The following is a 22,858-nucleotide window of genomic DNA, read 5'->3' on the forward strand; positions in this document are numbered from 1 at the left end:
TTTGTTGCATTTCTATACACTAAAAATGAAATCTCAGAAAGGGAAAGTAAAAAAAAAATCATTTAAAAATTGCATCAAAAAATAAAATATTTAGGAATAAACCTGACCAAGGAGGTGAAAGACTTATACACTGAGAAGTATAAAACATTGATAAAGGAAACTGAAGATGATTCAAAGAAATGGAAAGGTATCCCATGCTCTTGGATTGGAAGAATTAATATTGTTAAAATGGCCATAATACCCAAAGCAATCTACAGATTTAATGTGATCTGTATCAAATTACCCGTGACATTTTTCACAGAACTAGAACAAATAATCCTAAAATTTATATGGAACCATAAAAGACCCAGAATTGCCAAAGCAATCTTGAGGAAAAAGGAAAAAGCTGGAGGCATAACCCTCCCAGACTTCAGACAATAGTACAAAGCTACAGTAATCAAAACAGTGTGGTATATGGATCAATGGAACAGAATAGAGAGCCCAGAAATAAACCCACACACCTATGGTCAATTAATCTTAGACAAAGGAGGCAAGAATATACAATGGAGAAAAGACAGTCTCTTCAGCAAGTGGTGCTGGGAAAGCTGGACAGCTACATGTAACTCAATGAAGTTAGAACACTCCCTCACACCATATACAAAAATAAACTCAGAATGGCTTAAAGGCTTAAATATAAGACATGACACCATAAAACTCCTAGAAGAGAACATAGGCAAAACATTCTCTGCCATAAATCATACCAATGCTTTCTTAGGTCAGTTTCCCAAGGCAATAGAAATGAAAGCAAAAATAAACAAATGGGACCTAATCAAACTTATAAGCTTTTGCATAGCAAAGGAAACCATCAACAAAATGAAAAGACAACCTACGGAATGAGAGAAAATATTTGCAAACGAGGCAACCGACAAGGGCTTAATTTCCCAAATATGCAAACAGCTCATACAACTCAATAACAAAAAAACAAACAACCCAATCAAAAAACGGGCAGAAGACCTAAATAGACATTTCTCCAAAGAAGACATACAGGTGGCCAACAGGCACATGAAAAGATGCTCAACATTGCTAATTATTAGAGAAATGCAAATCAAAACTACAATGAGGTATTATCTCACATCAGTCAGAATGGCCATCATCAAAAAGTCTACAAATAATAAACACTGGAGAGGATGTGGAGAAAAGGGAACCCTCCTATACTGTTAGTGAGAATGTAAATTGGTACAGCCGCTATGGAAAACAATATGGAGGTTCCTTAAAATACTAAAAATAGAGTTGCCATATGATTCAGCAATCCCACTCCTGGGTATATATCCAGACAAAACTGTAATTCAAAAAGATACATGCACCCCAATGTTCATAGCAGCACTATTTACAATAGCCAAAACATGGAAGCAACCTAAATGTCCATTGACAGATGAATGGATTAAGAAGATGTGGGATATATAATATATACAAAGGAATATTACTCAGCCATAAAAAAGAATGGAATAATGCCATTGACAGAAACATGGATGGACCTAGAGATTATCATACTAAGTGAAGTAAGTCAAAGAGAAAGACAAATATATGATATCACTTATATGTGGAATCTAAAATATGACGCAAATGAACTTATTTACAAAACAGAAGCAGTCATAGAAAACAAACACAGTGACCAAAGGGGAAAGGGTGGGAAGGGATAAATTAGGAGTTTGGGATTAGCACATGCAAACTAGATAAACAACAAAAAGTCCTACTGTATAACACAGAGAACTATATTCAATGTCCTATAATAAACCATAATGGAAAAGAATATGAAAAAGAATATATAAATATATATATATATATAACTAATCACTTTGCTGTACACCTGAGACTAACACAACATTGTATACCAACTGTACTTCAATAATAAAAATAAAAAAATAAGAAAGTCAGAGTGGCCCCAGAGCATGGGGCTGTTGGTTTTTATGGGCTGAGTAATTTCACATGCTAACAAGTGGGAGGAATATTCTTGCTATTTCGAGGAAGAGTGGGGACTTCCCAGGAATTGGGCCACTGCCCACTTTTTGGCCTTGTATGGCCCACCTTGGAACTGTCATGACGTGAAGGGAGTGATTTTGAGTATTACAATGATGGTATAATGAGCTAAAGGTCAATGACCGGACTCTTCTCAAAGCCACCCTGGTTTCAGCTGGTTCCAGCAGGTCGTTATCGCATCCCAACAGCTGCGCCCCTTCTTCATTTATCTAGTGGTTGTGTCCTGCCCCTTTCCCTCCTATCTCAAAACCATTGATGTCTCTGTTGCTGACTTCGGGCTCTTGCTTCAGTCTCAAGGATGGGCAAGTACAGGGATTGTAGATCTGTGGGGTGCAGCCAAACAACTATTTAGAAAGAGTTTTAGTGAAAGAACCTTAGCAAACTCTGGCTGGGTTTTGGGCTGTGCTGACTCTATCCAGCCAGTTCCCAGGCCCTAAGGGGCTTGCCTGGGCTGGACAAGAGTGTGTCCAAGGCAAAGGGTTAGGGTCTTTGCCCACCCTTCAGTCTCTCTGCCCCCTGCCCTGAGGTGGTGCCTCCTGCTGCCTGCCTGCTTTCAGCCGGCCCCGCTCCCCCAGTCTCTGCAGGGAAGGACTGCTCTCTTGGCCACAACTTCTCCCATTCCTCCCGCCTCCTCCAGTCCCATCTAGAGGCCACCAAGCAGTTTCTGCAAACACACAGGGGATGGGAGTTGGCCTTTCTTCTCTCTAGAATTCGGTGGCTCAACATCTGGATGAAGGATCCACATATGAGAAATCAAGTGACCTTGAAAAAAACTACTTAATCTCTTCAGGCCTCAGTTTCTGCATCTATAAAGTGGGCATAATGATACCTCCCTCCAGGGTGGTTTTGTGGACTACACGCCAAAACCAGGCCTGGCACACATTAGGTGCTGCACAACAAATGTGGCTTTCCCTCCTGCCTGCTCCTGTCACCACCCACATGTGGCACAAAAGCTGGGCAAGTTTTCTTAAGGCCAACCTGGCAAATTTCTATAATGACAGGAGGGCTCTTCAGTGGGGTCACAGGTCATAGCTGATTCTCCCTTTGCCCAAGGGAATGTGCAAAAAAGACCTAATAAGACTGATCCTTATAAAATATCAGTTGTGAAAGGGTGAGGGGCTGTTCCAGATTAAAGGGGTCTGAGGAATGTCTGATGCTGGATTGGCAGGAGCCTTGCTGTATGAGACAGTATTGGGGCAGGTGGTGAAATTTGAAAATGGACTATGGATAAGAGGGTCGTGTTAAGTTAAATTTTCTGAATTTGATCATCGCATGGAGGTTATGTGAGAGAATGTCCTTGTTCTTAGGACACATATGCAGAGGTGTTTAGGAGTGAAATATCGGGATGTGGGTAGTTTATTACCAACTGGTTCAGCAAAAACAAATCACACTGAGAATAATAGTGCATATGTTTTATATCTATCTATCTATATATATCTATATATATGTGTGTGTGTACATAGAGAAAATATGGCAAAATGTTATAAGTAAGTGAATCTAGGAGAAGGGTTTCTATAAGACTCATTGTAATATTCTCATAATTTTCTTGTGGGTTTGAAATTTTTTCAAAATAAACTTAATTTTAAAAAAAGAAAGAAACTAAACAACAAAACATTCTTAAAGGCTTGACGTCCCCTGGGGTAGTTCACACCTGTGTGAACACATTCCAGTAGGTGGTTTGCAATGTTTCAGCATTTCAGGCCAGTCCCAAACATCCGTTTATATCCAGGCGACTGTTACCTTGGACATCGAGAGGGTGCCTAGCCTGGGCTGAGGTGTTGAGGGGCAGCAGTAGGCAAGGGGCTGGGGAGGGGAGGGCAAACCTGGCCCAGGGTCCCCCCAAAGGAGGGCAGAATAGCCTGCAGCTGGGGCCAGAAGTGAAGGTCAGAGAGGTCTGGGGGAGCAGGAGGCCTGGGAGTGTTGCCTCAGGGCCTTGGGATGGCCCTGTCCTCAACCTCTTTGAAACATTTCCAAATTCCAGTTCAGAAATTAGCTGCCCACTGTACAGTGCTTTTCAAAGGAAAGGTCAAGCTCAAAGCCATGGCCAAATCCAGGGCCGTGGAGGGAAGGAAATGGCTCCTGTCAATGTCAGATACCTTCGTTCACTCTTCAACCAGTTCCCATTTACGAAGTGCTTATTCTGTGCTGAGCACTGAGCTAGGTTGCTGCTGAGGGTGAAAAGTAAGGCACAGTGGCCTAGTATAGGAGGTGGATGTGTACACCAAGCGTAGCAGTTCAGGGAGACTGACTTCATGAATTCATGAAAGCATGAATTCAGCACAGGGCAGATGTCAGAGAAGGCTGTACAGAGGAAATGGTTCTTGAGCTAGGTTCTGAAGTGAGCAGGGGTCCCCAGCTGGAGAAGGGGAAGGGCATTCCCAGCTGAGGGAACAGCACCAGCAAAGCCACAGAAACTTGGAAGAACATGACCCAGTGCAGGCAATGGCAAAATGGCTGGGGCTACTGGTGTGTGGTGGGGGAATGATGGGAAATAAGGCTGGGGAGGAGGCAAAAGAAGATTGGAAACATTAAGCAAGCACCTACTATGCCCATGGTACTGTGCTAAGTACTTTATGGACATTGGTTGAATTTTCGCAACCATGTTGTGAGGTAGGTGTAGATATTATATTATCCCCATTTTACAGATGAGTAAACTGAGACTCAGAGAGTTTAGGCGTATTGACAAAGACTACACGAGGACTCAGTAGGGCTGAGATTTGAATTAAATCTGTTTGATCCCAGGGCCTATTCTCTCAAACAATAAGACTTTTTCCTGGCAGTGTTAGAAGATGCCCTAGAAGCTTGCTCTTATCTACCTGTCTGTCTGTCTATCTATCTATCTATCTATCTATCTATCTATCTATCTATGGCTTCAATGAGATATAACTCATATGACATACAATTCTTCCATTTAACCATTCAGTGGTTTTTTCGTATATTCACAGGGTTGTATAACCATCACCATGATCAATTTAGAACATTTTTATCACCTCCAAAAGAAACCCTATATCCATTAGCAGTCACTCCCCATTTCCCCCTGGCCCTTGGAAACCACTAATCTATTTTTCTGTCTCTATAGATTTGCCTGTTCTGGATGTGGGCTTTTCTGTCTGGCTTCTTTCACTTAGCATAATGCTTTCAAGGTTCATGCATGTTGTAGCAGGTGTCAGAACTTTGTTCCTTTTTATGGTTGAATCATATACCATTGTATGGATCAACCCTATTTTCTTTATGAGTTCATCAGTTGATGGCACTTACAGGCTTACAGGCTTTTAAGCCAAAGAGAAGCAGGGAGTGTTGTGATTTAGAAACATTATTTTGATGAGTCAGGAAGTGAGATGAGATGAGGCTAGAGGCAGGGAAACAGGGTGCCATTTCTTTTCTTTTTTTTTTCTTTAAGATTTATTATTTATTTATTTATTTAATTTATTTTTGGCTGCGTTGGGTCTTAGTTGTGGCATGTGGGATCTTCGCTGAGGCATGTGGGATCTTTTGTTGTGGTGCGCGGGCTTCTCTCTAGTTGTGGTGTGCGGGTTTTCTCTTCTCTAGTTGTGGCACGCAGGCTCCAGGGCACATGGGCTCTGTAGTTGTGGTGCACAGGTTCTAGAGTGCGTGGGCTCTGTAGTTTGTGGCACATGGGCTCTGTAGTTTGCAGCACGTGGGCTCTAGTTGAGGCGCGCAAGCTCAGTAGTTGTGGTGCGCGGGCTTAGTTGCCCCACGGCATGTGGGATTTTAGTTCCCTGACCAGGGATCGAACCCACGTCCCCTGCATTGTAAGGCGGATTCTTTACCACTGGACCACCAGGGAAGTTCCCAGGGTGCCATTTCAGTGGGCTCTGTAAGAAAGGATGAAGGCGTCCCAAGTGAGAATCAGGGTTTGGCCTCTCCCCCATCTTGGAATGCCCCCACATAGGAAGGGGAGTAAGACAATACTAAATGACCACTGTAGTGCAGTTAAGAAACACATTGTTCTCCATTCAAAAGAATCCCCTGAAGATCAGAGGACCAAAGACTGGCAGTGGAGATGAGGAGGCACATTGGAGAGAGGCTTAGAAGGTGAAAGTATGATAAACCTCTACTGAAGGAAACTAGAAGCTTCATACAGGATTTCTACTAGACACCCACAGCAAATGTCATGCTAATAGTGAAACATTAAGAATATTTGTCATTAGGACTTCGCTGGTGGCACAGTGGTTAAGAATTCGCCTGCCAATGCAGGGGACATGGGTTCGATCCCTGCTCCGGGAAGATCCCACATGCCGTGGAGCAACTAAGCTCATGCACCACAACTACTGAGCCTGCGCTCTAGAGCCCACGAGCCACAACTACTGAGCCCGCGCACCAAAACTACTGAAGCCTGCGTGCCCTAGAGCCCACGTGCTGCAATTACTGAGCCCACATGCCACAACTACTGAAGCCCACATGCTCTAGGGCCCACATGCTGCAACTACTGAAGCCCGTGTGCCTAGAGCCCATGCTCTGCAACAAGAGAAGCCACTGCAATGAGAAGCCCGTGCACCGCAACAAAGAGTAGCCCCCGCTTGCCATAACTAGAGAAAGCCCACACGTGCCAACAAAGACACAATGCAGCCAAAAATAAAAAAAATTTAAAAAAAAAAGAGGGACTTCTCTGGTAGTCCAGTGGTTAAGACTTCTCCTTCCAATGCAGGGGGTGTGGATGTGATCCCTGGTTGGGGAGCTGAGATCCCACACGCCTTGCAGCCAAAAAACCAAAACATAAAACAGAAGCAATATTGTAACAAATTCAATAAAGACTTTAAAAAATGGACCACATCAAAAAAAACTTTAAAAAAAAGTATTTCTCATTAAAGTCAGGAAAAGGTAAGAGTGGCTACTATCATTGGTGATAAATATTAGGCTGGTGGTCCTTTGCCAATACAACAAGACAAGAAAAATAAATGAGACATATTAAATCTTGGAAAGGATGAGGAAAATTTGTTATTATTTGAAGACAATACAGAAAAATTTGAGCAAATAAGCTGATAAATTACTGAAAGTAATAAGAAAGTTCAGCAAGGTGGGCAGATAAAAAAATCAGCTTACAGAAATCAGTAACATTCTTTTTTTTTAAAAAATAAATTTATTGATTTTATTTATTTATTTTTGGCTGTGTTGGGTCTTCGTTGCTGCATTTGGGCTTTCTCTAGTTGCGGCGAGCGGGGGCTACTCTTCGTTGCAGTGCGTGGGCTTCTCATTGCGGTGGCTTCTCTTGTTGCAGAGCACGAGCTCTAGATGTGTGGGCTTCAGTAGTTGTGGCACGCAGGCTCAGTAGTTGTGGCTCAGGGGCTCTAGAGTGCAGGCTCAGTAGTTGTGGCACACGGGCTTAGTTGCTCTGCGGCATGTGGGATCTTCCCGGACCAGGGATTGAACCCGTGTCTCCTGCATTGGCAGGTGGATTCTCAACCACTGCGCCACCAGGGAAGCCCTGAAATCAGTAACATTCTTATTCATCATCTGTTTTTATTATCTGTTGCTTCATGATAAACCATTCCAAAAGTCACTGGCTTAAACAACCATCATCTTATTACCACTCATGTTTCTGTAAGTTGACTGGACTCATATTGAGAGTTGTGCTCCATGTGATGTTGGCTTTGCACTGATTCTGAGGTTTAAATTTTTTTCATTTTTTTAGTTGAAGTATAGTTGATATACAATATGATGCCAGTTGATGGTGTACAGCATAGTTATTCACAATTTTTAAAGGTTATATTCCATTTATAGTTACTACAAAATACTGGCTATAGTCCCTGTTTTGTACAATACATCCTTGTAGCTTTTTTTGTACATAGTAGTTTGTACCTCTTAGTTCCCTACCCCTATCTTGTCCCTCCACCCTTCCCTCTCCCAACTGGTAACCACTAGTTTGTTCTCTATATCTGTGAGTCTGTTTCTTTTTTTGTTATATTCAGTAGTTTGTTGTATTTTTTAGATTCCACATATAACTGATATCACAGAGTATTTGTCTTTCTCTGTCTGTCTTATTTCACTTAGCATAATGCCCTCCAAGTCCATCCATGTTGTTGCAAATGGCAAAATTTCATTCTTTGTTATAGCTGAGTAGTATTCCATTCCCACCCCCCCCCCACCTCATTCTCTCCATATCTTTATCCATTCTTCTGTTGATGGACACTTAGTTTGCTTCCATATCTTGGCAATTGTAAATAATGCTATGAACATTGATGTGCATGTATCTTTCTGAATTAGTGGGGGGTTTTATTGTTGTTGGTGGTGGTTTTTTTTTTTTTTTTGGACATATACCCAGGAGTGGAGTTGCTGGGTCATACGGTAGCTTTATTTTTAGTTTTTTAAGGAACCTCCATACTGTTTTCGCAGTGGCTCCACCAATGTACATTCCCACAAACAGTGTAGGAGGGCGCCCTTTTTTCCACATCCTTGCCACCATTTGTTATTTGTGGTCTTTTTGATGATAGCCATTCTGACAGGTGTGAGGTGATATCTCATTGTGGTTTTAATTTGCATTTCTCTGATGATTAACAACGTTGAGCATCTTTTCATGTGTCTGTTGGCCATCTGAATGTCCGCTTTGGAAAAATGTCTCTTCAGGTCTTCTGCCCATTTTTTAATCAGGTTGTTTGTTTTTTGATGTTGAGTTGTATGAGTTTGTTTATTTGTTTGTTTTGTTTGTTTATTTATTTATTTGGCTGCACTGGGTCTTAGTTGCTGCACGTGGGATCTTTGTTGCCATGTGCAAGGTCTTTGTTGCAGCATGCGGAATCTTTAGTCACGGCATGTGGGCTCTTAGTTGCGGCATGCAGGATCTAGTTCCCTGACCAGGGATTGAACCCAGGCCCCCTGCATTGGGAGCATGGAGTCTTAACCACTGGACCACCAGGGAAGTCCCTGATTATATATTTTGAATATAAAGCCCTTATCGGTCATGTCATTTGCAAATATTTTCTCCCATTCAGTAGGCTGTCTTTTCGTTTTGTTGATGGTTTCCTTTGCTGTGCAAAATCTTTAAAATTTTTTGTAAGTTAAAGTATGACAGGGACTTCCTTGGTGGTGCAGTGGTTAAGAATCTGCCTGCCAATGCAGGGGACATGGGTTCGATCCCTGGTCTGGGAAGATCCCACATGCCACGGAGCAGCTAAGCCTGTGTGCCACAACTACTGAGCCAGCGCTCTAGAGCCCACGAGCCACAACTACTGAGCCTGCCATAACTACTGAAGCCCGCGCACCTAGAGCCTGTGCTCTGCAACAAGAGAAGCCACTGCAATGAGAAGCCCGCGCACCGCAGTGAAGAGTAGCCCCTGGTTGCCGCAACTAGAGAAAGCCCGCATGCAGCAACAAAAACCCAAAGCGGCCAAAAATAAATAAATAAATAAATTTATTAAAAAGAAAAGTATGACACACATTCAGAAGAGGGCACAAATCCTAAGTGTACAGCTCACTGAAATTTTACAAAGTGAACCCATCTGTGTATTTTGTATCCAGATCAAGAAACAGAATGGGGGACTTCCCTGGTGATCCAGTGGTTAAGACTGCACTTCCATTGCAGGGGGCATGAGTTTGATGCCTGGTCGGGGAACTAAGATCCCGCATGCTGCACAGCGTGGCAAAAAGAAAAAAAAAAAATGGGACCAGCACTCCCCAAAGTCCTCCTTCAGGCTACTACTCCCCAGAAGGGTAGCTATTGTCTTGAATTCTAACACTATAGATTAGTTTCCTTTGTTCTGTGCATTAAATAAATTGAGTCATACCATGAGTTTTCAATTTTTTCTCCTACGTTTAATTCCCTGGAGCTATCCTTAACTTGTTAAGTATTTGGAGTAATAGTGGCACAACTCTGTGCTGGTGTTTGGGACAGAAACCGGTGCTTGGCCCTTTTTTTCCAACCTGACTTAACTACTGAGGCCACAAGCAAAATACTTTTGCAAACTCACTGAGGCTAAGAGTGGGTAAGTGACTTATTGAAGTATAGTTGATTTACAGTGTTTCAGGTGTACAGCAAAGTGATTCAGTTACACACATGCACACATATATATATTCTTTTTCAGATTCTTTTCCATTATAGTTTATTACAGGATATTGAATATAGTTCCCTGTGCTATACAGTAGGACCTTGTTGTTTATCTATTTTATATATAGTAGTGTGTGTCTGCTAATCCCAAACTCCTAATTTATCCACCCCACCGCCCTGACCTTCCCGTTTGGTATCCATAAGTTTGTTTTCCATGTCTGTGAGTCTGTTTCTTTTTAACTTTTTATTTTATATTGGAGTATAGCCACTTAACATTATGATAGTTTCAGGTGCACAGCAAAGCGACTCAGCCATACATATGCATGTATCCATTCTCCCCCAGACTCCCCTCCCATCCAGGCTGCCACATAACATTGAGCAGAGTTCCCTGTGTTATACAGTAGGTCCTTGTTGGTTATCCATTTTAAATATAGCAGTGTGTACATGTTGATCCCAAACTCCCTAACTATCCCTTCACCCCAGCCTTCCCCCCAGTAACCATAAGTTCGTTCTCTAAGTCTGTGAGTCTGTTTCTGTTTTGTAAGTAAGTTCATTTGTATCGTTTCTTTTTAGATTCCACACATAAGGGATATCACATGATATTTCTCTTTCTCTGTCTGACTTACTTCACTCAGTATGACAATCTCTGGGTCCATCCATGTTGCTGCAAATGGCATTATTTCATTCTTTTTAATGCCTGAGTAATATTCCTTTGTATATATGTATCACATCTTCATTATCCATTCATCTGTCTGTGGACATTTAGGTTGCTTCCATGTCTTGGCTATTGTAAACAGTGCTGCAATGAACATTATGGTGCATGTATCCTTTCGGACCATGTTTTTCTCTGGATATATGCCCAGGAGTGGGATTGCAGGGTCATATGGTGGCTCTATTTTTAGTTTTTTAAGGAACCTCCATACTGTTCTCCGTAGTGGCTGTACCAATTTACATTTCCAACAGTGTAGGAGGGTTCCCTTCTCTCCACACCCTATCCAGCATTTATTGTTTGTGGATTTTTTGATGATAGCCATTTTGACTGATGTGAGGTGATACCTCATTGTAGTTTTGATTTTCATTTTTCTAATAATTAGTGATGTTGAACATCTTTTCATGTGCCTCTTGGCCATCTGTATATCTTCTTTGAAGAAATGTCTATTTAGGTCTTCTGCCCATTTTTTGATTGGGTTGTTTGTTTTGATGATATTAAGCCTCATGAGCTGTTTGTAAATTTTGGAGACTAATCCCTTGTTGGTCACATCATTTGCAAATATTTTCTCCCAATCTGTAGGTTGTCTTTTCGTTTTGTTTATGTTTTCCTTTTTTTTTTCTTTTTTAACTTGGAATCTTTATTCTTGATGATTTTGTAATAGGCTTATCCTTAGTTCGGTTAAGCAAACTCTCATTTGGCTATGAGAACTCATTCAAATTTGCTAAAGGAACTATGATGATAAAATTATACAGCAAGTTGGGAAAAATACCCATGAAATAACACAACTTTTTATAAAATTGTCAGGTTTCAATTCCAGTAACCCATAAGACAGGGCCTAAAGCCTATTCATAATCACATCATTCCAGAATGAGGAGCTATTGCCAGAAACTTTTTATGGGGTGGGAAAAGGAATAAAAGATGGTCAGTGCCGATAAATACAGGTTTAATGATACAGTGCTCTTCACAGATGGCTACAGAGACCGTAAACTATTATCCAGAAACATACAAACATACAACACAGGCCACTTAGCCAGATCTAAAATAAACTGGCTTCTTGTAACTACCCTGTAAACACTACAGCCCTTCTTCCATCCAAAAATGACCCTAATCTCACATGAAAACAGTTATTGTAGGGGAATCAGAAACCCAGCTTTGTGGCCAAAAGTAAAAACCAAAGGAAAAGTAGCAATTCAGTGGTTAGCTGGTGAAAGCGGGAAATCTGGTGCCCTTCACTGCCCCGCTTTGCTCTTCTTACTCTGGCTCTTTTTGTCCCTCTTCTTCAGCCCGTCCATGTTAGCTCTCAATAGGTTTGAATAAGCCATCTGAAACTTACTTCTTTGGAGCTCACCACAGTGCTGATCTTCTTTTTCCCATCAGTAGCTCTTAACAGACACTTGTTATCTGAGGGCTCAAAGCCCTCCGCAGAACCCTTCCTTGGAATGGGTTTAGTTCGACCATCATACTTCTTCAGGGTGATGAACACGCTGCCTGACAACCAGCACTTCTGGAGGAGCCTGGTCAGTTCTGCCAGGAACTGCTCACTCTCCAGCAGCACCATCCTGGTGCTGCTGGCTCCACTCCATCAGCATAAGCCCTTATAGTTTCCTTTGCTGTGCAAAAACTTTTGAGTTTAATTAGGTCCCATTTGTTTATTTTTGTTTTCATTTCCATTATTCTGGGAGGTGGATTGAAAAAGAGATTGCTGTGTTTTATGTCAGAGAGTGTTCTGCCTATGTTTTCCTCTAGGAGTTTTATAGTGTCTGGTCTCACATTTAGGTCTTTAATCCATTTTGAGCTTATTTTTATATATGGTGTTAAAGAATGATCTAATTTCATTTTTTTACATGTAGCTGTCCAGTTTTCCCAGCACCATTTGTTGAAGAGCCTCTTTCCTCCATTGTGTAGTCTTGCCTCCTTTGTCATAGATTAATTGACCATAGGTGCATGGGTTTATTTCTGGGCTTTCTATCCTATTCCATTGATCTATATTTCTATTTTTGTGCCAGTACCATACTGTTTTGATGACTATAGCTTTGTAGTATAGTCTGAAGTCAGGGACCCTGATTCCTCTAGCTCCGTTTTTCTTTCTCAAGATTGCTTTGGTTATTCAGGGTCTTTTGTGTCTCCATACAAATTTTAAGACTTTTTGTACCAGTTCTGTGAAAAATGCCATTGGTAGTTTGATAGGGCTTGCATTGAAGCTGTAGATTGCCTTGGGTAGTATAGTCATTTTGACAGTATTGATTCTTCCAATCCACGAACATGGTATATCTTTCCATTTGTTTGTGTCTTCTTTGATTTCTTTCATCAGTGTCTTATAGTTTTTTAAAGTACAGGTTTTGTCTCCTTAGATAGGTTTATTCCTAGGCATTTTATTCTTTTTGTTGCAATGGTAAATGGGATTGTTTCCTTAATTTCTCCTTCTGATCTTTCGTTGTTAGTGTATAGAAATGCAACAGATTTCTTTGTATTAATTTTGTAACCTGCAACTTTACCAAATTCATTGATGAGCTCTAGTAGTTTTCTGGTAGCGTCCGTAGGATTTTCTATGTATAGTATCATATCATCTGCAAACAGTGACAGTTTAACTTCTTCTTTTCCAATTTGGATTCCTTTTAGTTCTTTTTCTTCTCTGATTGCTGTAGCTAGGACTTCCAGAACTATGTTGAAAGTGGCGAGAGTGGGTGGACATCCTTGTCTTGTTCCTGATCTTAGAGGAAATGTTTTCAGTTTTCACCATTGAGTATGATGTTAGCTGTAGGTTTGTTGTATATGGCCTTTATTATGTTGAGGTATGTTTCCTCTATGCCCACTTTCTGGAGAGTTTTTATCATAAATGGGTGCTGACAAGAGCTTTTTCTGCATCTATTGAGATGATCATATGGTTTTTTTCCTTCAGTTTGTTGATGTGGTGTATCACACTGATTGACTTGCCAATATTGAAAAATCATTGCATCCCTGGGATAAATCCCACTTGATTATGGTGTATGATCCTTTTAATGTACTGTTGGATTTGGATTGCTTGTATTTTGTTGAGGATTTTTGCATCTATGTTCATCAGTGATATTGGCCTGTAGTTTTCTTTTTTTGTGGTATTTTTGTCTGGGTTTGGTATCAGGGTTATGGTAGCCTCATAGAATGGGTTTGGGAGTTTTCCTTCCTCTGCAATTTTTTGGAACAGTTTCAGAAGGATAGGTGTTAGCTCTTCTCTAAATGTTTGATAGAATTTGCCTATGAAACCATCAGGTCCTGGGCTTTTGTTTGTTGGAAGATTTTTTTTTTTTTTAAAGAAGGATATTTATTTTACTTTTTTTTTAAAAGGAATTCCTTTATTTTTATTATTTATTTATTTATTTATTTTTGGCTGTGTTGGGTCTTCGTTTCTGTGCAAGGGCTTTCTCTAGTTGCGGCAAGCGGGGGCCACTCTTCATCGCGGTGCGCGGGCCTCTCACTATCGCGGCCTCTCTTGTTGCAGAGCACAGGCTCCAGATGCGCAGGCTCAGTAGTTGTGGCTCACGGGCCTAGCTGCTCCGCGGCATGTGGGATCTTCCCAGACCAGGGCTCGAACCCTTGTCCCCTGCATTGGCAGGCAGATTCTCAACCACTGCGCCACCAGGGAAGCCCTGTTGGAAGATTTTTAATCACAGTTTCAACTTCAGTGCTTGTGATTGGTCTGTTCATATATTCTATTTCTTCCTGGTTCAGTCTTTGGAGACTGTACCTTTCTAAGAATTTGTCCTTTTCTTCCAAGTTGTCCATTTTATTGGCATATAGTTGCTTGTAGTAGTCTCTTATGATCTTTTGTATTTCTGTGGTGTCAGTTGTAACTTCTCCTTTTTCATTTCTAATTTTATTGATTTGAGTCCTCTCCCTTTATTGATGAGTATGGCTAAAGTTTTTTTTTTTGGCTGCATTGGGTCTTCATTGCTGTGTGCGGGCTTTCTCTAGTTGTGGCGAGCGGGGGCTACTCTTCGTTGCAGTGCGCGGGCTTCTCATTGCGGTGGCTTCTCTTGTTGCGGAGCATGGGCTCTTAGGCGCATGGCTTCAGTAGTTGTGGCATGTGGGCTCAGTAGTTGTGGCTCGTGGGCTCTAGAGTGCAGTCTCAGTAGGTGTGGCACATGGGCTTAGTTGCTCCACGGCAACTGGGATCTTCCCGGACCAGAGCTCGAACCTGTGTCCCCTGCATTGGCAGGCGGATTCTTAATCACTGTGCCACCAGGGAAGTCCATGGCTTAAGGTTTATCAGTTTTGTTTATCTTTTCAAAGAACCAGCTTTTAGTTTCATTGATCTTTGTTATTGTTTTCTTTGTCTCTATTTAATTTATTTCTGCTCTGATCTTTATGATTTCCTTCCTTCTACTAACTTTGAGTTTTGTTTGTTCTTCTTTCTCTAGTTGCTTTAGGTGTAAGGTTAGGTTGTTTATTTGAGACTTTTCTTGTTTCCTGAGGTAAGATTTTATTGCTATAAACTTGCCTCTTAGAACTGCTTTTGCTGCATCCCATAGGTTTTGGATCATTGTGCTTTCGTTTTCATTTGTCTCTAGGTATTTTTTTGATTTCCTCTTTGATTTCTTCAGTGATCCATTGGTTGTTTAATAGCATATTGTTTATCCTACACGTGTTCATTTTTTTATAGTTTTTTCTTGTAGTTTATTTCTTTTTAAAAAAAATTGTATTTATTATTTATTTATTTTTGGCTGCATTGGGTCTTTGTTGCTGCGCACAGGCTTTCTCTAGTTGTGGCAAGTGGGGACTGCTCTTCATTGTGGTGTGCAGTCTTCTCACTGTGGTGGCTTCTCTTGTTGTGGAGCATGGGCTCTAGGCATGCGGGCTTTAGTAGTTGTGGCTCATGGGCTCTAGAGCACAGGCTCAGTAGTTGTGGCGCATGGGCTTAGTTGCTCCGCAGCATGTGAGATCTTCCCAGACCAGGGGTTGAACCCGTGTCCCCTGCATTGGCAGGCAGATTCTTAACCAGTGCACCACCAGGGAAGTCCCTTTTGTAGTTTATTTCTAATCTCATAGTGTTGTGAACGGAAAAGATGCTTGATATGATTTCAATTTTCTTAAATTTACTGAGGCTCACCTTGTGGCCCAGGATGTGGTCAATCCTGGAGAATGTTCCCTGTGCACTTGAGAAGAATGTGTATTCTGCTACTTTTGGATGGAATGCTCTATAAATATCAATTAAGTTCATCTGGTCTATTGTGTCATTTCAGACATGTGTTACCTTATTGATTTTCTGTCTGGATGATCTGTCCATTGATGAAAGTGGGGTGTTAAAGTCCCCCACTATTATTATGTTACTGTCGATTTTTCCCTTTATGGCTGTTAGTATTTGCCTTATATATTGAGGTGCTCCTATGTTGGGTGCACCCATATATCTTCTTCTTGGATTGATCCCTTGATCATTATGTAGTGTCCTTCATTGTCTCTTATAACAGTCTTTATTTTAAAGTCTATTTTGTCTGATATGAGTATTGCTACTCCAGCTTTCTTTTGATTTCCATTTGTGTGGAATACCTTCTTCCATCCCCTCACTTTCAGTCCATATGTGTCCTTAGGTCTGAGTTGGATCTCTTGTAGACAGCATATATACAGTCTTGTTTTTGTATCTACTCAGCCATTCTGTGTCTTTTGGTTGGCACATTTAATCTATTTACATTTAAGGTGATTATCGATATTCCTATTGCCATTTTCTTAATTGTTTTGGGTTTGTTTTTGTAGGTCTTTTTTCTTCCCTTCCTCTTTTATTCTCTTCTCTTGTGGTTTGATGACCATCTTTAGTGTTGTGTTTGGGTTGCTTTTTCTTTTGTGTGTGTGTATCTATTGTAGGTTTTGGTTTTGCTGTTCCCATTTTTTTTTTAAGTTGCTAGTCTCTTTCACACCTAGAGGAGTCCCTTTAGCATTGGCTGCAAAGCTGGTCTGGTGGTGCTGAATTCTCTTAGCTTTTGCTTTTCTGTAAAGCTTTTGATTTCTCCATCAAATCTGAATGAGGGCCTTGCTGGGTAGAGTATTTTTGGTTGTAGGTTCTTCCCTTTCATCACTTTAAATGTATCATGCCACTTCCTTCTGACTTGCAGAGTTTCTGCTGAGAAATCAGCTGATAACCTTATGGGAGTTCCCTTGTATGTTATTTGTCTTTTTTCCCTTGTTGCTTTTAATATTTTTTCTTTGTCTTTAATTTTTGTCAATCTGATTACTGTGTGTCTCGGCATGTTCCTCCTTTGGTTTATCCTGCCTGGGACTCTCTGTGCTTCCTGGACTTGGTTGACTGTTTCCTTTCCCATGTTAGGGAAGTTTTCAGCTATTATGTCTTCAAATATTTTCTCAGGTCCTTTCTCTCTCTCTTCTCCTTTTGGGACCCCTATAATGTGAATGTTGGTGTGTTTCATGTTGTCCTAGAAGTCTCTTAGTCTGTCTTCATTTTTTTTCTTTTTTTTTTCTTTGTTCTGTTCTGCAGCAGTGATTTCCACCATTCTGTCTTCCAGGTCACTTATCCGTTCTTCTGTCTCAGTTATTCTGCTATTGATTCCTTCTAGTGTATTTTTCATTTTAGTTATTGTATTGTTCATCTCTGTTTGTTTGTTCTTTAGTTCTTCTAGGTCTTTGTTAAATATTTCTTGCATCTTCTCAATCTTTGCCTCCATTCTTTTCCCGAGATCCTGGATCATCTTCACTATCATTATTCTGAATTCTTTTTCTGGAAGGTTATCTATCTCTACTTCATTTGGTTGTTTTTCTGGGGTTTTGTTACTTCATCTGGGACATAATCCTTTGCCTTTTCATTTTGTCTAAGTTTCTGTGAATGTGGTTTTTGTTCCACAGGCTGCAGGATTGTAGTTCTTCTTGCTTCTGCTGTCTGCCCTCTGGTAGATGAGGCTATCTAAGAGGCTTGTGCAAGTTTCCTGATGGGAGGGACTGGTGGTGGGTAGAGCTTAGTCTTGCTCTGGTGGGCAGGGTCAGTGCTCAGTAAACTTTAATCTGCTTGTCTGCTGATGGGTGGGGCTGTGTTCCCTCCCTGTTAGTTTTTTGGCCTGAGGCGACCCAGCACTGGAGCCTACAGGCTGTATGGTGGGGCTGCTGGTGGCCTCCAGGAGAGCTCATGCTGATGAGTACTTCCCAGAACTGCTGCTGCCAGTGCCCTTGTCCCTGTGGTGCGCCACAGCCACCCCCTACCCTGCCTCTGCAGGAGACCCTTCAACACTAGGAGTTAGGTTTGGTTCAGTCTCCTATGGGGTCACTGCTCCTTTCCCCTGGGTCCTGGTGCACACAAGACTTTTTGTGTGCCCTCCACGAATGGAGTCTCTGTTTCCCCCAGTCCTGTGGAAGTCCTGCAATCAGATCCCTCTGGCGTTCAAAGTCAGATTCTCTGGGGATTCCTACTCCCGTTGCTGGACCCCAGGCTGGGAAGCCTGACGGGGGGCTCAGTACCTTCACTCAAATGGGAGAACTTCTATGGTATAATTGTTTTCCAGTTTGTGGGTCGCCCACTGGCCGGTTATGGGATTTGATTTTATCATGATTGCACCCTTCCTACCATCTCATTGTGACTTCCCCTTTGTCTTTGGATCTGGGTTATCTTTTTTGGTGGGTTCCAGTGTCTTCCTGTCGATGGTTGTTCAGCAATTAGTTGTGATTTCGATGCTCTTGCAAGAAGAGGTGAGTGCACGTCCTTCTACGCCATCATCTTGAACCAGTCTGTTTCTGTTTTGTAAATAAGTTCACATGTATCATTTGTTTTTAGATTCCACATATAAGTGATATCATATGATATTTGTCTTTCGCTGTCTGACTTCACTTAGTGTTATAATCTGTAGGTCCATCCACGTTGCTGCAAATGGCATTATTTCATTCTTTTTTATGGGTGGCTAATATTCCATTGTATATATGTGCCACATCTTCTTTATCCATTCATCTGTTGATGGACATTTAGGTTGCTTCCATGTCTTGGCTATTGTAAATAGTGCTCCTTTGAATGTTGGGGTGGATGTATCTTTTTTTTTTTAAACATTTTTTAAAAATTTTTATTTATTTATTTATGGCTGTGTTGGGTCTTCGTTTCTGTGCGAGGGCTTTATCCAGTTGTGGCAAGCGGGGGCCACTCTTCATCGCGGTGCGCGGGCCTCTCACTGTCGCGGCCTCTCTTGTTGAGGAGCACAGGCTCCAGACGCGCAGGCTCAGTAACTGTGGCTCACGGGCCCAGTCGCTCCGTGGCATGTGGGATCCTCCCAGACCAGGGCTCGAACCCACGTTCCCTGCATTGGCAGGCAGACTCTCAACCACTGCGCCACCAGGGAAGCCCGGATGTATCTTTTTGAATTAGAGTTTTCTCTGGATATATGTCCATGAGTGGGATTACTGGAGCATATGGTAACTCTATTTTTATGTTTTAAGGAACCTCCCTACTGTTCTCCATAGTGGCTGTACCAATTTACCTTCCCACCAACAGTGTAGGAGGGTTCACTTTTCTCCACACCCTCTCTAGCATTTATTATTTGTGGACATTTTGATGAAGGCCATTCTGACTGGTGTGATGTGATACCTCATTGTAGTTTTGATTGGCATTCCTCTAATAATTAGTGATGTTGAGCATCTTTTCATGTGCTTATTGGCCATCTGATGTCTTTGGATTAACATCTGTTTAGGTCTTCTGCCCATTTTTTGATTCGGTTTGTTTTTTTGATATTGAGCTGTATGAGCGGTTTGTATATTTGGAAATTAATCCGTTGTTGGCCACAGCATTTGCTGGGAGAAAAATATTTTCTCCCATTGTGTAGGCTGTCTTTTCGTTTTGTTTATGGTTGGGCCTTGGTGAGTTTAAGATGCCTATTCGACATCCAAGTGGAGGGATGAAGTAGGCAGGTGGCTGGATTAACTGATGTAACTGAGGGAGCTGGTGCACTTTAGAGTAACATCATCTCCTGACTTAAGAGGGGAACTGGGCCATAACTCGTCCGCTAGGCTGTCTTTTTTTGTTTGTTTTTTTAAATTTAACTATAGTGATTTACAATGTTGTGTTAGTTTCAGGTGTACAGCACAGTGATTCAGTTATATATATGTTCTTTTTCAGATTCTTTTCCCTTATAGGTTATTACAAAATACTACAAAATAGAGTTCCCTGTGCTCTACAGTAAATCCTTGTTGGTTATCTATTGTATATATAGGAGTGTGTATATGTTAATCTCAAATTCCTAATTTATCCCACCCCCACCCCCTTTCCCCTTTCCCCTTTCCCCTTTCCCCTTTCCCCTTTCCCCTTTCGTAACCGTAAGTTTGTTTTCTATATCTGTGGGTCTATTTCTGTTTTGTAAATAAGCTTATTTGTATTTTTTTTAATTTAGATTCTACATATAAGTGATATCATATGATATTTGTCTTTCTCTGTCTTACTTCACTTAGTATGATAATGCCGAGGTCTATCCATGTTGTTGCAAATGGCAATATTTCATTCTTTTTTATGGCTGAGTAATATTCCGTTGTGTATATATACCCCATCTTCTTCATCCATTCACCCATCAATGGACATTTAGGTTGCCTGCACATCTTGGCTATTGTAAATAGTGCTGCTAGTTCTAAACGTTGGGGTGCATGTACCTTTTCTTTTCTTTTTTTAAAATTAATTAATTTATTTTTTAAATTTTTATTTATTTTTGGCTGCGTTGGATCTTTGTTGCTGAGTGCGGGCTTTCTCTAGTTGCGGTGAGCGGGGGCTACTCTTTGTTGCGGTGCGTGGGCTTCTCATTGCGGTGGCTTCTCTTGTTGCGGAGCATGGGCTCTAGGCGTGTGGGCTTCAGTAGTTGTGGCTCGTGGGCTCTAGAGCACAGACTCAGTAGTTGTGGCGCACGGGCTTAGTTGCTACGCAGCATGTGGGATCTTCCTGGACCAGGGCTCGAACCTGTGTCCCCTACATTGGCAGGCGGATTCTTAACCCCTGTGCCACCAGGGAAGCCCGCATGTACCTTTTCAAATTAGAGTTTTTGTCTTTTCTGGATATATGCCCAGGAGTGGGATTGCTGGGTCATATGGTAGTTCTTTTTTTAGTTTTTTTAAGGAAATGCCATACTGTTCTCCATAGTGGCTGTACCAATTTACATTCCCACCAACAGTGTAGGAGGGTTCCCTTTTCTCCACACCCTCTCCAGCATTTATTATTTGTAGACTTTTTGATGATGGCCATTTTGACTGGTATGAGGTGATATCTCATTATAGTTTTGATTTGCATTTCTCTAATAATTAGCGATGTTGAGCATCTTTTCATGTGCCTGTTGGCCATCTGTATAGCAAGTATCTTTCAACACTACAGTTTTGCTTGTTTTCAACGTTTATGTAAATGGAATCATACTCTATGTATTCCTTTGTGTGTAGCTTCTTTTTATTTGACATTATATTTGTGAGTTTTATCCATGTTGTTTTGTGTGGCTATTGTTTGCCCATCTTCCTTGCTATGTAGTATCTCATTGCATGACTATACTACAATTTATATACTTATTTATTTATTCTACTGCTGCTGGATATCTGGATTATTTCCACTTTGGGGTTCTTAAGAATAATGCTACTATTAATATTCTTGTACATATTAATAGTCTGTACAAGTATGTGCATTTCCATTGTATATATACTAAGGAGTGGAATAACTGGGTCATGGGTTATTCATATCTTCAACTTTAGTTGATAACACCAAACTGTTTGCTGATTTACATTCCCTTCCATGGTGTATGAAGTCCCCATTCCTTGACACCATTACCAGTACTTGCTACTGTTTGACACCACCAGTGTGTTGAGTGTATAGTGATATCTTGATGTGTTGAGTGGATAGTGATATCTTGATGTTTTACTGTACACTCCCCTGATTACTACTGATGTTGAGAATATATTTATTGGTTAGTTGGATATCCACTCTTGTGAGGTACATGTTGAAGTCTCATACATTTTTCCACTGGGTTGTCTGTCTTATTGATTTGTAGGAAATCACCCATTGCCATATATATTTTGTAATATTTTTCTCCCATTCTATGGCTTGCCTTTTCAGCTTCTTAATCCTGTCTTTTGATAAATAGTCTTAATTCATTCTTAAGATCCTAAATTTAATAGTCTAATTAATCAGTCTCTTTCTTTATGGTTTATGCTTTTTGTGTCCTGTTTAAATCATCTTTTCCTATCCTACATTATAAGGATATTCTAGAATACTACTTTGTAGAAGCTTTATTGTTTTGCCTTTCACATTTAGATCTGTATTCTGTCCAGAGTTGATTTGTATGTCTGATGTAAAGTAGGGATCAAGAATTATTTTTTTTCACATGTTTATCCAATCGTCCTCACATTATTTATTGAAAAGACTGTCCTTCCCTCACTGCCCACCGCTCTGCCAATGTCCAAATATGCTGGGACTCTTTCTGAGCTATTCAATTCCATTGGTTTATATATCTGTCCTTGTGCTAATATCACACTTGTTTACTTACTATAGCTTTATGGTAAATCTTAAAAGTCTTCAGAGTCACAGACATAGAAAACAAACTTATGGCTACCAAAGGGAAGAGGGAGGCAGGGAGGGACAAATTATGAGTATGGGATTAACAGATACAAATTACTACACATAAAATAAAGAAGCAACAAGTGTTTACTGTATAGCATAGGGAATTATACCCAATATCTTGTAATAACCTATAATGGAACATAATTTGCCAAAAAAACCAAAAAAAACCTGAATCACTATACTGTACACCTGAAACTAACTCAATATTATAAATCAACTATATTTCAATGAAAAAAGAGTCTTTAGAGGAAGTTCTCATACCTTGTTCTTCTCCTTCAATATTGCTTTGACTATTCTAGATCCTTGGAATTTTCATGCAAATTTTATGATCAGTTTGTCAAGTTCCACAAATAAAACAACCAAAAAAACCCCAAAAACACAGCCCTCGAAATTTTAAATTTGATTGCGTTGAATTTGTAGACCATTTTGAGGAAAATTAACATCTTTATGATGTTGCATATTCCCAGCCATGACTATTGTGTATTTCTCCCTTTATTTAGGTCCTCTTTCAAGTTTTCCAATAACATTTTATAAACTATAACCTACATAAGGAGTCTTGCACGTCTTTTGTTAGACTTATTCCTAGGTGTTTGAT

General features: G+C 40.8%; 1 pseudogene across 1 annotated transcript; it reads right to left on the reverse strand.

Annotated features, from left to right (window-relative positions):
- Nucleotides 1–7,109: 7,109 nt before the first annotated feature.
- LOC309621165 (signal recognition particle 14 kDa protein pseudogene) lies at nucleotides 7,110–18,723 on the reverse strand (annotated as a pseudogene). Its single transcript has one exon. The product of its transcript is annotated as a signal recognition particle 14 kDa protein pseudogene (transcript).
- Nucleotides 18,724–22,858: the final 4,135 nt, after the last annotated feature.

Source organism: Balaenoptera borealis (assembly GCF_965194805.1).
Source record: "Balaenoptera borealis genome assembly, chromosome: X".
Lineage (NCBI taxonomy): Eukaryota > Metazoa > Chordata > Mammalia > Artiodactyla > Balaenopteridae > Balaenoptera > Balaenoptera borealis.